The following is an 18,846-nucleotide window of genomic DNA, read 5'->3' as shown; positions in this document are numbered from 1 at the left end:
CAGCAAGGGTGTATTGTTGATTAATTTTAAAATACTTGCTCTATTAAAAAAAAACTCGTCGTGGACAGGATTCGAACCTGGGCGGGCTGAGCCCATTTGATTTCGTGTCAAACGCCTTATCCGGCCACCACGACCGACTGTCTCCGTTGGTGGCTGTCCGATTAGCCAAGTGGGCGGTACACTCGATTCTCGCCTAGTTCTTTCCCGGATGCATATGAGTTTGCTTGGTTGTCACCATATCATGAAGGTGGTGCTTCCTAAGAGTACTTCGCCCCCACCCCCCCCCCCCCAAACACAAGACCACTCCAGAATAAAACATCTTTCATGTATAGCTGGAAAATGCGGCTATATTTAAAATTAGTCCCAACTTTCGTGAGCCTATTAAGCTAATTAGATAAGAATGCTGGGACACATTCCAGGTCCAAATTTTAAGCAGCCTCAGGCGAGAAGGACCTCGTTAACTTCGAAATACACACACGGTTCCTCCATTTTCTTTAGAAGACAATGTACAGGCCAAACATTGAAAATAGGACTTCCAATATTGTACTCAAGCATAATACGGGTTGGAGCTCCAAGAGGATAAGCCAATTTTTTTATTACGTTGAAGAGCAAGACAAATTTCGTGTAATAATAATAATAAAGTCAAAGAAAATTTATTCCGTGAATAAAACTGTTTGTCAGGAGAGGGATTTGAACCCACGCCTGGAGAACCAGACTGCGACCTGAACGCAGCGCCTTGGACTGCTCGGCAATCATGACTCGCAAACGCACTTAATAAATCGTATTATTACAACACGGGTATGTATAAACAATGTTCAAACTTGTAGATATCCGCTCCGTTTTATTACCATTATAAAAATGCGCTTATAAGATTAATTTTCTGTATTTACAAGAATAATCGTCTACACACATGCAATCCCACCCCTCTTAAGACGTTCTTATTCCATAAGCAAAATTGAAAACAAAAAAGGAAAATGGCATATGAATAAAACATAAGTTTTCTTTTCAAATTTAAAACGTACAACAAATTGGGATCAGCAAGGGTGTATTGATGATTACTTTAAAAAGATTTGCTACATTAAACCCTCGTCGTGGACAGGATTCGAAACTGTGCGATCAGAGCTCATTTGATTTCGAGTCAAACGCCTCAACCACTCGGCCACCACATCCGAGTGTCTCCGTAGGTGGCTGTCCGGCTAGCCACGTGGGCGTTAAACTCGATTCTCGTCTTGTCCTTTCCCGGAAGCATGTGAGTTTGCTTGGTTGTCACCATACTCGACAGGTGGGTTTTCCTCAGGGTACTCCGTCCTTCCCCCCCCCCACGAACATAAGACTACACCAGAATTAAAAATCTTTCAGAAATAGCTGGAAAATGCAGTTATTATTTCGAATGTGTCCCAATTTTTTCTGAGCCTTATAAGCTAATAAGATAGGAATGCGGGGGCACATTCCATGTCCACATTGTATGCAGCCTTAGACGAGAAGGACCTCGTAAACTTCGAAATACACACACGCGACCTCCATTCTCTTTAGAAGGCCCTGTACAGGTCTAAACATTGAAAATATGACTTTGATTATTGTACTCAAGCATTATAAGGGTGGGAGCTCCACTAGGATATACCCAATATTTATTACGTTGAAGAGCAAAACAAATACTTTGTATTTATAATAATTGAGTCAAAGAAAAGTAATTCCGTGAATAAAACGTTTTGTTAGAAGTGGGATTTCAACCCACGCCTGGAGAATCAGACTGCGACCTGAACGCAGCGCCTTATACCGCTCGGCCGTCATAACTTGCAGTCTTAACTAATAAATATAGGATCTGGCACGAGTTGTCATATCATACCATATTTTATTAAACGAGTTCAAGAATTTTGTTAGTAAGCGAGCCTTTGGCGAGCTAACTAACGAATTTCCTGGACGAGTTTAATAAAATATGGTATGGTATGACAACGAGTGTCAGATCTTTTTTATCACATGCTTTTAAATGAGCAAATTAAATAAATATTTACGCAAACATAATGAAAAATCCCGAATGTTGTTTACATTTCGTGACGTCATTTGACGTTGCTACGTCATTTCAGCAAAATGCGATTGGTCAATAAACGAAAACTAAGCCAATGAAAACGCTTAAAAATGTTGTGTTACACATGTGTAATAAAAAAAATATTTGATGCTTTCCGTTGGTTTATAGAGAAATATCAGTGAATTAAAACTGATAATTTCACTGTTTCAAACTGTGAAAATTATCAGTGAAAATTATCGATAATTTTCACTGTTAACTGTGAAATGACGTCTCTTCTTAACGAAATGACGTCATTATTTCAACGAAATTGTTTAGTTAAACTCATTAATGATGGTCATAAACTGTGAAAAAAAAACATAAAATGAAAAGAAAATGTGTTGGATTCGGTTGAATATCGATTTTGATTCACTCGTGATCATAGAATTTTTTTTTCACTCGTGGCTGCGCCACTCTTGAAAATATTATTTTCTATCATCACTCGTGAATTAAAATCGATAATCCACCGAATCCAACCAATATCCTCTATGAAATGGCTGTATTACATGGCAAACAGGGTGGAGCATGTGATAAATCGTATTATCGCTACACGGGTATATACACAGAGGGGGTAATCACGTGATAGTCATGATGGCGACGTCCATGTCGAGAAAGTTATTTTTCGCTGTTTTACACCCTTCATTACTTTTGTAAAATTTTTAAATGGCGCTCAATTTAAAGCCATATCAGTAAACATGTGAAAAGCGTTTTTTTTGTATTGAAATTCGCTTTATATCTCGACTTTACTCCCTGCAATTTTTTTAAGTGCAGCTCTAATAAGGTCATCCCACTAAGAAATTTTGCAGTGAGTAAAGTCGAGAGAAAGAGCGAATATCAACACGAAATAAACGCTAGTAACTTTCTTGCCGATATGGCTGGAAAGTCAGCGGCATTTAAAAAATAAATACAAGTAATAAAGGGTATGAAACGGCGAAAAATACCTGCCTAAACATGAATGTCGCCATCTTGACAATCACGTGATTACCCCATCTGATATAGATGATAAACAAAGTTCAAACTAGTAGATATCCGTTCTCTATTCCCAAATCAGATTTTAATTTAAGTCAATTATTGTCTAATAATTGTCTACGCACACGTCCCCCTACACACCTCTTAAGGCGTTCGTATTCCATAAGCAAAACTTTTAACAAAAAGGAAAAAAAATGAACAAAATATGCGTTTCGTTTTTCAAATATTTATAAAACGTCAAAAAAGTCAGCGAGGGTTTATTGATGATAACTTTTAAAATATATTGCGCCATATAAAAACTTGTCGTGGACAAGAATCGAAACTCTGCGGGCAGAGCCCATTTGATTTCGAGTGAAACGCCTTAACCACTCGGCCACCACGACCGACCGTCTCCGTTGGTGGCTGTCCGGCAAGCCAAGATGAAAGTTCTGTATTCACAAGTCAGATTTGAATTTAACTCAATAATGGTCTAATTATTTTCTACACCCACCCCTTTTAGGCGTTTCATATTTCATTGATGACAAATAAAGCAAATGGCATATGAAGAAAATATACGTTTTCTTTAAAAATGAAAAGCGTAATAAATATTGGGATCATCATGGGTGTATTGATGATTACTTTTAAAATACTTGCTACATACAAAATTTCGTCGTGGACAGGATTCGAACCTGGGCGGGCAGAGCCAATTTGATTTCGAGTCAAACGCCTTAACCGGCCACCACGACCAACTGTCTCCGTTGGTGGCCGTCCGATTAGCCAAGTGGGCGGTACACTCGACTCTCGCCTAGTCCTTTCCCGGATGCATATGAGTTTGCTTGGTTGTCACCATACCATGAAGGTGGTGCTTCCTACAGGTACTTCGCACTCCCCCCCCCCCCCCCACCCACAAGACACCTCCAGAATAAAACATCTTTCATATATAGCTGGAAAATGCGGCTATATTTAAAATTAGTCCCAACTTTCGTGAGCCTATTAAGCTAATTAGATTAGAATGCTGGGAAATATTACAGGTCCAAATTTTAAGCAGCCTCAGGCGAGAAGGACCTCGTGCACTTCGAAATACACACACGGTTCCTCCATTTTCTTTAAAAGACAATGTACAGGCCAAACATTGACAATAGGACTTCAAATATTGTACTCAAGCATAACACAGGTTGGAGCTCTGTTAGGATATACCCAATTTGTAATACGTTGAAGAGCAAGACAAATATTGTGTAATAATAATAATCAAATCAAAGAAAATTTATTCCGTGAGTAAAACTGTTTGTCATTAGTGGGATTTGAACACACGCCTGGAGAACCAGACAGCGACCTGAACGCAGCGACTTGCAATCTAATAAATCGTAATATTACATCACGGGTATGTGTAAACAATGTTCAAACGCGGTAGATATCCGCTCCGTTTTATTACCGTTATAAAAATGCGCTTATAAGATTTATTTTCTGTATTTACAAGTCAGATTTGAAGTTAACCCAATAATCGTCTAATAATTGTGTACACACACGTGCAATCCCACCCCTCTTAAGGCGTTCGTATTCCATAAGCAAAATTGATAACACAAAAGGCAAATGGCATATGAATAAAATATCAGTTTTCTTTTCAAATTTAAAACGTATAACAAATTCGGATCAGCAAGGGTGTATTGATGATTATAAAAACATTGCTACATAAAAAAACTCGTCGTGGACAGGATTCGAATCTATGCGGGCACAGCCCATTTGATTTCGAGTCAAACGCCTTAACTGAACACCACGACCGAGTGTTAGCCAAGGTGGCTGTCCGGTTAGCCAAGTTGGCGGTACACTCGATTTTCGCCTACTCCGGAAGCATGTGAGATTGCTTGGTTCTCACCATACCAGACAGGTGGGGTTTCCTCCGGATATTCTGCCGCCCCCCTCTCCCAAACAAAAGAAAAGAACAGAATCAAATATAATTAAGAAAAATCTGGAAAATGCAGCTTTAAGTCAAAATTTGTCCCCATTTCGTGAGTCTAGTAAGCTAATTAGAAAGGTTTGCTGGGACACTTTCCAGGGTCACATTTAATGCAGCCTCAGTTAAGAAGGAACTCGTTAACTTCAAAATACACACACGGTTCATCAATTCTTTAAAAAGACCCTGTTCAGGTCAGGACTTCTAATACTAATTTAAGTCAAAGAATAGTAATTCCGTGAATAAAACTTTTGTCAGTAGTGGGATTTGAACCCACGCCTGGAGAACCAGACTGCGACCTGAACGCAGCACCTTGGACCGCTCGGCCATTCTGACTTGCAATCTCAACTAATGAATATCATCTAAAGCTAATGTTGTCAAATTACAACACGGTATATAATGATAACAAACAAATAATGTTCATACTGGTAGATATCCGCTCCATTTTATGGCGGCTTTAAAATGCGCATACAAGATAAATTTCCAATATTGCACTTTTACGACATTATACGGAGGGTAGCTTCAATAGGGTATACACAATATGTCTTACGTTAAAGAGCAAAACAAATATTGTGTATTGATAATAATTTTAGTCAAAGAATATTAATTCCGTGAATAAAACTTTTAGTCAGGAGTTGGATTTGAACCCACGCCTGGAGAACCAGACTGCGACCTGAACGCAGCGTCTTGGACCGCTCGGCCATACTGACTTGTAATCTTATCTAATGAATCGGAATATTACAATACGGGTATATAATGATAATAAACAAACACTGTTCAAACTGGTAGATATCTGCTTCGTTTTATTACCGTGATAAAAATGCGAGTATAAGATTACTTTTCTGAATTCACAAGTCAGATTTAAAATTAAATCAATAATTGTCTAATTATTGTCTACACACACGTGCCATCCCCCCACCCTCCCACCTCTTAAGGCGTTCGTATTCTATAAGACAAAATGACAACAAAAAGGCACGTAGCATATTAATAAAATATACGTTTTCTTTTGAAGCTAAAAGCGTAAAACATTTTGAGATCAGCAAGGTTACTCTGATGTTAACTTTACAAATATTTGCTACATTAACAACTCGTCACGGACAGGATTCGAAGATGTGCGAACAGAGCCCATTTAATTTCGAGTCAAACGCCTTAACCACTCGGCAACCACGACCGTGTGTCTCCGTAGGATTGGATTTCGAGTCAAACAGCTTAATCACTGGCCCCACGACAGTCTAATTGTCTAATAATTGTCTACACACACGTGCCATCCCCTTTCAAAAGACGTGTGTATAGCATAGGCAAAAATGATAACAAAAAAGCGGAAAGCATATGAATTAAAGTATTTTTTCTCTTCTAATTTAAAACATTAGAATTATTGGGATGAGCAAGATTGCATTTATGATTATTTTAAAAATATTTGCTAAATAAAAAACGTCGTGGACAGGATTCGAACCTGTGCGGGCAGAGCCCATTTGATTTCAAGTCAAACGCCTTAACCACTCGGCCACCGCGACCGAATGTCTCCGTAGGTGGTTGTTCGTTTAGCCCTGTGGGCGGTACACTCGATTTTCGCCTAGTCCTGTCCCGGAAACATGCAGGTTTACTTGGTTGTAACCATACCCGACACGCGGGGTTTCCTCTGGGTACTCCGCTTTCTCCCCAAATTTAAGAACATATCAGAATTAAACATCGTTCAAAAACAGCTGGAAAAATGCAGCCATAATTTAAAATTTGTCCCAACTTTTTGTTACCCTAGTAAGCTTATAAGATACGAATGCTGGAACATATTCCAGATCTACATTTAATCCACCATCAGACGAGAAGTACCTTGGAAACTTAGGAATACACACACAGTTCTTCCATTCATTTAGAAGACCCTGTTCAGGTCTAAACATTGATAACATGACTTCCAATATTATACTGGTGGTAGCTCCAATAGGATATAAACAATATGTATTACGATAAAGAGAGGAACAAATAAAGTGTATTTATAATAATTGTAGTCAAATACTATTCATATCGTGAATAAATCTTTTTGTCAGGAGTGGGTTTTTAACCTACGCCTGGAGAACTGCGACCTGAACGCAGCGCCTTGGACCGCTCAGCTTATAAAATTGTAATATTACAACACTGATGAATAATGATAACAAACAATGTTTACACTGGTAGATATCCGCTCCGTTTTATGACGGATTTAAAATGCGCGTATAAGATAAATTTGCTGTATTCACAATATAAAGAAGTGAAACTCCAGCTGCTGGAGTATATATACAAGTCAGTTTTGATTTAAACGCAATAATTGTCTAATAATTGTCTACACTCTCGTGCCCCACCCCTTCTTAAGGCGTTCGTATAGCAAAAGCAAAAATGATAACAAACAGGCAAAAAGCATATGAATAAACATATACGTTTCCTCTTAAAATTTAAAACCTAAGAAATATTTGTATCAGAATGGATGCGTTGATGAAAACTTTAAAACTATTTGGAACATGAACAACTCGTTGGGTACAGGTATCGAACCTGTGCGGGCAGAGCCCATTTGATTTCGAGTCAAACGCCTTAACCACTCGGCCACCAAGACCGAGTGTCTCCATAGGTGGTTGTTCTTTAAGCCCAGTTGGAGGTGCACTCGATATTCGCCTAGTCCTTTCCGGAAGCATGTTAGATTGCTTGGCTCACCATACCAGACAAGTGGGGTTTCCTCCGGGAATCCCGCCGCACCCCCCCCCCCAAACAAAGGACAAAACCAGAATTAAATATAATTAAGAAAAAAGCTGAAAAATGCAGCTTTAAGTCAAAATTTGTCCCCATTTCGTGAGACTAGTAAGCTAATTAGAAAGGTTTGCTGGGACACTTTGCAGGGTCACATTTAATGCAGCCTCAGTTAAGAAGGAACTCGTTAACTTCGAAATACACAGACGGTTAATCAATTCCATTAGAAGACCCTGTTAAGCCCTGAACATTAAAAATAGGACTTCCAATATTGCACTTTTACGACATTATACGGAGGGTAGCTCCAATAGGGTATACACAATATGTATTACGTTGAAGAGCAAAACCATTATTGCGTATTGATAATAATTGAAGTCAAAGAATATTAATTCCGTAAATAAAACTTTGATTTGAACTCACGCCTGGAGAACCAGACTGCGACCTGAACGCCTTGGACCGCTCGGCCATCCTGACTTGCAATCTTAACTAATGAATCGTTATATTACAATACGGGTATATCATGATAATAAACAAACAATGTTCAAAGTGGTAGATATCTGCTCCGTTCTATTACCGTTTTTCAAATTTCTGTATTCACAAGTCAGATTTGACGTTCGTATGGCATAAGCAATCAAAGCGCTGAAGGCACTGAAGTTGTTCGCTATTGCATAATTGAAGAAGCAATTCATTTGTTTCAAAATTAATCGCAAGTGTGCAATGAACATAAGCCATTAAAATTTATAAAGAGTGTGTCTTAACGCACTGGTCGAGATGTGTGTGCACTTTTTATCATCCTATTTATTTTATAAGGATAACTTAGACAAAATAACAACAACATGGCCTTTTTTGACGTTCTGAAAGCGTAGAAAGTATTATGAAAATGGTTATGAGAACTGAATATAAAGAAAATTTGCAATCACCATCATATTAAACGAATATTGTTGGAATATCGAATAACTATCTCACTAGGAATATACGTTCATGATGGAAATTCCCTGTACAAAACTGATTTTTGACACTATATATATATTCAAAATATACAATAAGATAATTAATGAAAATAAATAAATCTGCGATCAATACTTTTTTACTAACGAATTGGGTAGTCATAAAGACAGCCCTGTTGACCCATACTTTGTTATCCCCGAGCTTTTAAAAGCGTGTGAATATTGTATTGGTCTCCATCTTCCTGTCCGTCCGTTCGGCCACTATCTCCTCCTACACTATTAGCACTAGAACCTTGAAACTTACACACATGGTAGCAATGAGCATTTGTCGACGGTGACGGCGACGGAATTTTGATCGGACACCTAGGTCGAAAGTTATGGGTAAATAAATGGGTAAAATGGGTTTAAAAAAACCTAATTGTTCTAACAAAATGCGACGCATATGAAAATAACATTTGACCCAGGGGTCAGATCAAAATTCCAAATAGTGCACCTTCGCATATAAACTCATAGCTACCATGTGTGTAAGTTTCAAGGTTCTAGTGCTAATAGTGTAGGAGGAGATGGTGGCCAACCACGCCCACCCGAAATTTTGTTTTAACATAACTTCTTTATTTATTCACCAATTGACATCAAATTAAAACTTAACATCCGTTATGACAACACGATCTAACTCGACCATCCATATCCACATAACCCACCCCAGGGCCATTGATATAGGTAAATGCATCTTGGTTCCCGTCCTCTTTCAAATTTATTGAGAGGTCCACGAATACTACTCCCCCGTACCCCCATTTTTTTTTCGTTCCCAATTATTTTCCTACCCAATTCGTTTTTCGTACCCAATTTTTTTTCGTATCAAAAATTATTTGTACCCAATATTTTTTCGTACCCAATTTTTTTCAAACCCAATTATTTTTTCGTTCTGATTTTTTTTCGTACCCAAACTTTTTTCATTACCCAATTTGTTTTTCGTACCCAAATTTATACCGAACATCTCTTATGACAGCACGGTCTATCTCGACCATCCATGTCCACATTACATACCCTGGGGCTCCACCAACTTTCAATATTACATATTTGCGGCGTGGCGATACGCGTCGGCCTCTGCCGCGCCACTTCGAGTTGTTTATGTATTACTTGTTACCCTAGCAGTACAAACGGTTTCAACAACTCTGACATAAACATGGGTATAGAGCCCCACTGCGCTTTTTCGGCATAGCTGTTTTACCCTGCTTTTCACCTTAAATAACTTCTTTAAAACGCCGACAGATACGCATGAATATATTCGAATATTTCATATTCTGATTCGATATAAGACCTCTGAACGTTGGCTATATCACTGTGCCTGTGCTCAGCGTAAAGGATGTAGCACTGTTCAGTGTAAGGAATTCCAGAACACTCTCTGTATGTTCAAACGACACAAATTGTGGCCCAATTACAATTACGCGTTTAAATCCATCTCGCAGAATTTCAGGGTCAGTAGTCGTTCACTAAATCGTCCGGGGAATATATAATTGACTATCGATACACACAGTTTTGATTTTAAGATGAGAAAACAACCACTACCGAAATAGTATAGTGTAATGATAAGAGGAAAATCGTTTAATTATCCAAACACAAATGTTTGCCGTACTCTGTCAGCACGTCTGGAAATCATTCCTGAACGCCTGGATTTGCTGCCCTTATTTACCAGCTTGCTATTTTGAAATCAACTTTGTATCGAAAAGCATTGTGCTAAAATGTGCCATTTACAATTCGCAATGAGATTTTTAATGACCCTCGTCATGCGAAAATGGGTTTTATTGCATAGGCGCCCATATATATATATATATATATATATATATATATATATATATATATATATATATATATATATATATATATATATATATATATATATATATATATATATATCCCACTCACCTTGCGCATCTCTTAGTCTGGTCAGGAGATACATAATGACACAATAACATATTGAATGATTTTATAGCGAATAGCATCGCCTCTGACCAGACTGCGCAAATGCACATGTTGGGTTAAGAAACGCTGGCTGAAACGCATAAGACTCATTTTCGCATGACGCGGCCATAAAAGTGTTATTTAAATGTGTCGAAAGAAAACTGTGTGTAAATCAAATATTAACATACGATATATTTCGATGGTGAAGAAATGCACTCATAATGAGGCATGTGAGGATACATATGATGTGCACTCCCGTAGTATAATTTGTATCTACGTACACCAATGTGTGGTTTGACAATGATAACACACATTTCATGCGGTGAATATGCGACCAACAAGTGAAAAACACATAGTTACACTTTTGTTTACAATTTAATTGTTTAGAAACGTAAACCAACTGTATTTCAAAGTCAGCATTTACGCCCACTACCCTTTTAAAAGATATTTCGTGTTATATTTAGTTGTTTTTTATAATCGGTTTTAGCGATTATAAAGCATTTTCAGATGTTCGCTTGTGAACAACTACGGTAAGAACCACGCGTTTCAAGCCAGTTCTCTCTTAACTACGATAAACCTGATAACTGCCGCATATGCCGCATCCGCGCGAGAAAAGATTGTATCATTTATGGAAGAGGTTTGAGTTCTTCAACTATATTCATTCACAAATGGTTCGAGCCCAGTTTAGGGTTACTTATTTTTACTTTCTTTAATTTTATTCTTGATTTTTTACTGGAGCTTTTTATGTCAAATGTTTTACATTGATCAATATAAACCATAATGACCAACTTAAATGTATGCAAAAATATGTGAAAAGGCCCCTTAAACAATATTTGCTACATTAACAACTCGTCGTGGACAGGATTCAAAGACATGCAGGCAGAGCCCATTTGATTTCGAGTCAAACGCCGTAACCACTCGGCCACCACGACAGTCTTATGGTCTTATAATTGTCTAAACACACGTGCCATCCTCCCTTCTTAAGTCGTCCGTATAGTTTAGGCAAGTTTGAAAACAAAAAGGCGGAAAGCATATGAATAAAAAGATACGTTTTCTCTTAAAAATTAAAACATAAGAAATATTGGGATCAGCTAGAGTGCATTGAAGATTACTTTAAAACTATATTCTACATAGAATATCGTCGTGTACAGAATTCGAACCTGTGCGGGTAGAGTCGAGTCAAACGCCATAACCAGTCGGCCACCACGACCGACTGTCTCCGTAGGTAGTTGTTCGTTAAGCCCAGTGGACGGAACACTCGATTCTCGCCTAGTCCTTTCCCGGAAGCATGTGAGATTACTTGGTTGTCACCATACCCGACACGTGAAGTTTCCTCTGGGTACTTCGCCGCCCCCCCCCCCCCCCCCAAAAAAAAAACAACAGACAAGATCAGAGTTAATATAATTCAGAAAAAAGCTGAATAATGCAGCTTTAAGTCAAAATGTGTTCCAATGTCGTGAGTCTAGTAAGCAAATAAGGTTTGCTGGGACACTTTCCAGGACCACATTTAATGCAGCCTCAGTTAAGAAGAAACTCGTTAACTTCGAAATACACACACGGTTCATCAATTCCATTAGAAGACCATGTTCAGCCCTGAACATTAAAAATAGGACTTCCAATATTACACTTTTACGACATTATACGGAGGGTAGCTCCAATAGGATATACACAATATGTATTACGTTTTAGAGAGGAACAAATAAAGTGTATTTATAATAATTGTAGTCAAAGAATAATTATTGCGTACATAAAACTGTTTGTCAGGAGTGGAATTTTAGCCCACGCCTGGATAACCAGACTTCGACCTGAACGCAGCACCTTGGACCGATCGGCCATCCTGACTTGCAAGCTCAGCTAATACAATCGTAATATTACAACACGGATATATAATGATAACAAACAAACAATGTTCACACTGGTAGATATTCGCTCCGTTTTATCACGGCTTTAAAATGCGCGTGTAAGATAAATTTTCTGTATTCACAAGGCAGATTTGATTTTAACTCAATAATTGTCTAAGAGTTGTCTACACTCGTGCCCCCCCCCTTCATAAAGCGTTCGTATAGCAAAAGGAAAAATGATAACAAAAAGGCTAAACGCATATGAATAAACATAGACGTTTCCTCTTAAAATTTAAAACTTTAGAAATATTTGGATCAGCAAGAATGCGTTGGTGATTACTTTAAAAATATTTGATGCATTAAAAACTCGTTGTGTACATGTATCGAACCTCTGCGGGCAGAGCCCATTTGCTTTCGAGTCAAACGCCTTAACCAATGGACCACCACGAACGAGTTTCTACGTATGTCGCTGTCCTGTTAGCCCAGTTGGCGGTACACTCGATATTCGATTTAAGTCAAAATTTGCCCCAATTTCGCGAATCTAGTAACGTTACATAACACACTTTAATAATCGAAATTTGTACCAAATTGCACACAATCTTAAATAGGCAGTCATCTAGATCAACAGTTCAGTAGCCTCGGGTTTTCAAACGTCAATACGTACCGGGCACGAATATTTGCTTTCCTTAGGTGTCAATCTTCGGTCAATTGCGTATGTATCCGTTATGTCTTAAGGCGTTCGTTTGCCATAAGCAAAATAAATTGATAACAAAACAGGCAAAGGGAATATAAATTAAATATATGTTTTCTTTTGAAACTAAAAGCGTAAGACATTTTGGGATCAGTAAGGTTCCTCTGATGGTAACTTTACAAATATTTGCATCATGAAAATCACGTCGTGGACAGTTTTCGAACCTGTGCGAGCAGAGCCTACCGGTATTTGGTTTCGAGTCAAATGGCTTAACCACTCGGCCACCACGACATTCTTATTGTCTAATAATTGTCTACACACACATGCAATCCTCCCTTCTTAAGGCGTATGTATAGCATAGGAAAAAAACATAACAAAAAAGCGGAGAGCATATGAATAAAAATATACGTTTTCACTTAAAAATTAAAACATAAGAAATATTCGAAGGGGCAAGAGACCGCCCGGCCATCCTGACTTGCAATATCAGCTAATAAATCGTAAAATTACAACACGGTATATAATGATAATAAACAAACAATGTTCAAAGTGGTAGATATCAGCTCTGTGTTATTACCGTTATTAAAATTGTAATATTACAACACGGATATATAATGATAACAAACAATGTTCACACTGGTAGATATCCGTTCCATTTTATGACGGCTTTAGAATTCCCGGATAAAGTCAATTTTTTGTATTCACAAGTCAGATTTGATTTAAACTCAATAATTGTCTGATAAGTGTCTACACTCTCGTGCCCCCCCCCACCCCCTTCTTAAGGCGTTCGTATAGCAAAAGCTAAAAAGACAACAAAAAGGAAAAAAGCATATGAATAATATACGTTTCCTCTTAAAATTTAAAACATAAGAAATATTTGGATAAGAAAGGATGCGTTGATAATCACTTTAAAAATATTTGGTACATTAAACACTCGTTGTGTACAGGTATCGAACCTTTGCGGGCAGAGCCCATTTGGTTTCGAGCCAAACGCCTTAACCAATCGACCACCACGACCTTCTATATACGCTCCGTTCAAAAATATTCCATTTAACACGATATTCGCATTATGTTTTAATTTGTGAATGAATAAAGTTGAAGAACTCAAACCTCTTGCATTAATTATACAACGCTTTCTCGCGCGGATACGGAAGATGCGGCAGATGCATCAGTTAAAATGTTTATCGTAGTTAAGAGAAAACTGACTTGAATCGCGTGGTACTAACCTTAGTTATTCGCAAGCCAACAACAAAAAATGATAACAAAACGGCAAAAAGCATTTGAATATAAATATACGTTTTCTCTCAAAATTTAAAACATACGAAATAATGGGATCAGCAAGAATGCATTGATGATTACTTTAAATGGGCCTTTTTCACGTTTTGGTAAATTGACAAAATAAAAAAATCAGATTCGCAAATTTTCGTTGTAGTTATGATATTTGTGAGGAAATTGTAATACTGAACATTTACATGCTGTAAAATATCCATTATATGCATCTTTTGACGATTTAAAAACAAGAAAATGATAAAGCGTTGCAACGCGATACGATTGAATAATTTGGCGAGTTCTGTTGTTGTCGTTATATTTTGTGATACTACGAGGATTGCTTATATAAAGTATAAAATCCATCACTCATTTTATGAGCTAGGATGGTTGAGTGGTCTAAGCGATAGGCTTTTACTTCAGGGCACCAGGGATCAGTGGTTCGGGCCCATTTGAGGGTTACTTATTTTTCCTTTCTTTATTTTTTTACTGGAGCTTTTTAGATCAAACGTTTACATTTATCAATATAAAGCATTTAATAACAAACTTCAATATATGCCAAAATCTGTGAAAATGCCCAAAAAACAATATTTGCTATATTAAAAACTCGTCGTGGACAAGATTCGAAGATGTGCGGGCAGAGCCCATTTGATTTCGAGGCACACGCCTCAACCACTCGGCCACCACAACCGAGTGTCTCCGTAGGTGGCTGTCCGGCTAGCAACGTGGGCGTTAAACTCGATTCTTGCCTTGTCCTTTCCCGGAAGCATGTGAGTTTGCTTGGTTGTCACCATACTCGACAGGTGGGTTTTCCTCAGGGTACTCCGTCCACCCCCACCCCCCCGAACATAAGACTACACCAGAATTAAAAATCTTTCAGAAATAGCTGGAAAATGCAGTTATTATTTCGAATGTGTCCCAACTTTTTCTGAGCCTTATAAGCTAATAAGATAGGAATGCTGGTGCACATTCCATGTCCACATTTTAAGCAGCCTTAGACGAGAAGGACCTCGTAAACTTCGAAATACACAAACGCGACCTCCATTCTCTTTAGAAGGCCCTGTACAGGTCTAAGCATTGAAAATAGGACTTCCATTATTGTACTCAAGCATTATAAGGGTGGGAGCTCCGCTGGGATATACCCAATATGTATTACGTTGAAGAGCAACACAAATAATTTTAATTTATAATAATTAAGTCAAAGAAAAGTAATTCCGTGAATAAAACGTAATGTCAGAAATGTGAACCCACGCCTGGAGAATCAGACTGCGACCTGAACGCAGCGCCTTGAACCGCTCTGTCGTTCTAACTTGGAGTCTTACCTAATAAATCGTATTATCACTACACGGGTATATATACATGATCAACAAAGTGCAAACTAGTAGATATCATTCCGTTTTATGACTGCTATTTATATGCGCGTATAAGATAAATTTTCTCTATTCACAAATCAGATTTTAAGTTAAGTCAATAATTGTCTAATAACTGTCTACACACACGCCGCCCACATCCCCCCTCACACACCTCTTAAGGCGTTCGTATTCCATAAGCAAAATTGATAACAAAAGGCAAAGAGCATGTTAATAAAATTTGCGTTTCGTTTTTCAAATATTTATAAAACGTCAGAAAGATCAGCGAGTGTTAATTGATGATTACTTAAAAATATTTTGCGACATACAAACACTTGTCGTGGACAGGATTCGAAACACTGTGGGCAGAGTCCATTTGATTTCGAGTTAAACGCCTTAACCACTCGGTCAACACGAACGACTGTCTCCGTTGGTGGCTTTCCGGCAAGCCAAGTGGGCGGTACACTCGACTCTTGCCTGCTCCTTTTCCGGAAGCATGTGAGTTTTCTTGGTTGTCACCTTACAATGCAGGTGGGGTTTCCTCAGTGTACTCCGCCCCCCCCCCCCCAAATACACACAAGACCACACCGTAATATCTGGAAAATGAAGCTATAATTTAACATTTAACAAATAAACGTTTCCTATTCAAATTTAAAGCGTAAGAAATATTGGCATCAGCAAGGGTTTATTGATGATTACTTTAAAAATATTTGCTACAAAAAACTCGTCGTGGACAGGATTCGAACCTGTGCGGGCAGAGCACATTTGATTTCGAGTCAAACGCCTTAAACACTCGGCCACCACGACCGACCGACTCTGTTGGTGGCTGTCCCGTTAACCAAGTTTGCGGTACACTCGACTTTCGCCGAGTCATTTCCCGGAAGCATGTATGTTTGCTTGGTTGTCACGATACCATGCAGGTGGGGTTTCCTAAGAGTACTTCGCCCCCACCCCCATTCACAAGACCACTCAAGAATTAAACATCTTTCAGAGAAAGCTTGAAAATAAAGCTTCATGTATATTTTAATATGTGTCCTAACTTTTTTGAACCTAGTAAGCTAATTAGATAAGAGTGCTGGAACAGGTTCACATTTAATACAGCCTCAGACGAGAAGGACATCGAAACTTCGATATACACACAGGGTTCCTCCATTCTCTTTGAAGACAATGTACATGTCTAAACATACTTCCAAAAGAGTACTCAAGCATTGTACGGGTGGTAGCTTCAATATGATATACCCAATATGTTTTACGTTGAAGAGCAAAACAAAAATAGTGTATTGATAATAATTTAAGTCAAAGAATATTAATTCCGTGAATAAAACGTTTTGTCAGGAGTGGGATTTGAACCCACGCCTGGAGAACCAGACTGCGACCTGAACGCAGCGCCTTGGACCGCTCGGCCATCCTGACTTGCAATCTTAACTAATGAATCGTAATATTACAACACGGGTATATAATGATAACCAACTATGTTCACACTGGTAGATATCCGCTCCGTTTTACCAATGCTTTACAATGCGCGTATAAGATAAAGTTTCTGTATTCACATGCCAGATTTGAAGTTAACTCAATAATCGTCTTATATTTGGCTATATCTAGGCATTTAAAGTATCCTATTAAAGATATCCATCGTACTTGTTTTCTGTTTACAATACAATCATTTATGTTTAAGTGTCTGCAATGTACATGCAATGTACATGAAACTTGATTGTTATAATATATTCAAGCATACGTTTGAAAAGTGTAATAGTGACTTGCAAAGCGTGCACATTGATTTACGACGAACACACGTTTTGTATTACAGTATATAAGTTTTACATATGTTTGTTTAGTTAAGAAAAGCATAGTTATTAAGTGTCGATTTTCGACACCTGCATTAATATCATATAAAGGAATACGTTATGTTCAGAGTGCCGTGCGGACTTTATATCTTGCACTTAATACTAGTTATATAGCTTATTGAATGCTGTCCGCGAGCCGATAATTAATACAAATATCTTTCAGGAAACATAATTGTATAATGTCAAAAGCAAAACCGGTATAATCGATATACATGTCAATTTGAATAGGGCGTTCAAAAGCTATCAAGCATTATTCTGCCCCGGGAAAAAGCTTTCCCGTTAATTCACTACACCGCTCAGCTTTCGATTTCCAAATCAGGACTAAGTTCAGAAAAGGTCACCCCGACAATTACTCCCCCATACAAATTTGTGGCTGCGGCGGACAAAGGGTGAGCTTATGTGCGGGTGGACAAAAATCCGGTTGAGGTTATGTCCATTGAGCTTATGACTAAATGAGCTAATATCCAGGTGAGCTTATGTCCGGTGAGTATGTCCGGGTGAGCTAATGTCCGGGTGAGCTAATGTCCTGGTGAGTTAATGTCCTGGTGAGCTAATGTCTGTGTGAGCATTCAAAACCTAATAAATGTATATTTTCGTGTACCGTAATTACTCTATGTTTTCGGACACTTAAAAATAATTAATTTTTTTCGTGTCCGAAAACTTAGATACGAAAAATATTCACAAAATACAGGTGTCCGAAAACTAAGAGTCGAAAATTGAAGTGTCCGAAAATAGCGCCAATTATATCAACGACTACCGGTAATAGCACGCGCTTGTAAAATACCATGACGTATAGTACAAATTACAGTTATATATGTTTGCACTGCATTTTAAATAATTTTAAAAGCTTAATTTATTTGACAGAAAGTTACTACAAGGTTGTTCTTTTACCAACCAGTTCAAAGATGAGCATGTAATGTACCGATACTCGCTAGTATGAACCTGTAATTAACGAAATAAAAAAGGAAACTATAAATTATTTGTTTGTTTATTTCCGATAGTTGTTGTCGAACACCTTCCATTGTTCGTAAAACTTGCAATCCTGGGTGCATCACACTTTGAAGCGTTTAGTATTTGCCACAGTTATTTTACTGAGAAGGGGGAGTACCATTGCGGTAGATAATTGAACTGTTAATTGGCACTACCCCCGGTAATTGTCATAACGCTTATGCTATCGGGCGGAACCATTGTTTAATACCGGTTTACAAGGTTATTTACCCAATAACGCAAATGTAATGGTCCGTTGCCCTCAGGCATGCACCTGCCATGTTTTATG

At 38.1% G+C, this 18,846-nt stretch overlaps 6 non-coding genes across 6 annotated transcripts; all 6 read right to left on the bottom strand.

Annotated features, from left to right (window-relative positions):
• Nucleotides 1–3,332: 3,332 nt before the first annotated feature.
• Nucleotides 3,333–3,414, bottom strand: Trnas-cga (transfer RNA serine (anticodon CGA)). The gene has a single exon. It is a non-coding gene; the product is annotated as a tRNA-Ser (tRNA).
• A 1,799-nt stretch (nt 3,415–5,213) lies between these two features.
• On the bottom strand, nt 5,214–5,297 carry Trnal-cag (transfer RNA leucine (anticodon CAG)). The gene has a single exon. It is a non-coding gene; the product is annotated as a tRNA-Leu (tRNA).
• Nucleotides 5,298–6,393: 1,096 nt separating this feature from the next.
• On the bottom strand, nt 6,394–6,475 carry Trnas-uga (transfer RNA serine (anticodon UGA)). The gene has a single exon. It is a non-coding gene; the product is annotated as a tRNA-Ser (tRNA).
• Nucleotides 6,476–7,458: 983 nt separating this feature from the next.
• Trnas-cga (transfer RNA serine (anticodon CGA)) lies at nt 7,459–7,545 on the bottom strand. The gene has a single exon. It is a non-coding gene; the product is annotated as a tRNA-Ser (tRNA).
• An 8,906-nt stretch (nt 7,546–16,451) lies between these two features.
• On the bottom strand, nt 16,452–16,533 carry Trnas-cga (transfer RNA serine (anticodon CGA)). The gene has a single exon. It is a non-coding gene; the product is annotated as a tRNA-Ser (tRNA).
• A 522-nt stretch (nt 16,534–17,055) lies between these two features.
• Trnal-cag (transfer RNA leucine (anticodon CAG)) lies at nt 17,056–17,139 on the bottom strand. Its single transcript has one exon. It is a non-coding gene; the product is annotated as a tRNA-Leu (tRNA).
• Between the last annotated feature and the right edge of the window lie 1,707 nt (nt 17,140–18,846).

This window comes from Dreissena polymorpha, chromosome 12 (genome assembly GCF_020536995.1).
Source record: "Dreissena polymorpha isolate Duluth1 chromosome 12, UMN_Dpol_1.0, whole genome shotgun sequence".
Lineage (NCBI taxonomy): Eukaryota > Metazoa > Mollusca > Bivalvia > Myida > Dreissenidae > Dreissena > Dreissena polymorpha.
Note: the sequence above shows the minus strand (reverse complement) of the source record. Positions and strands in the feature narration are given on the sequence as shown.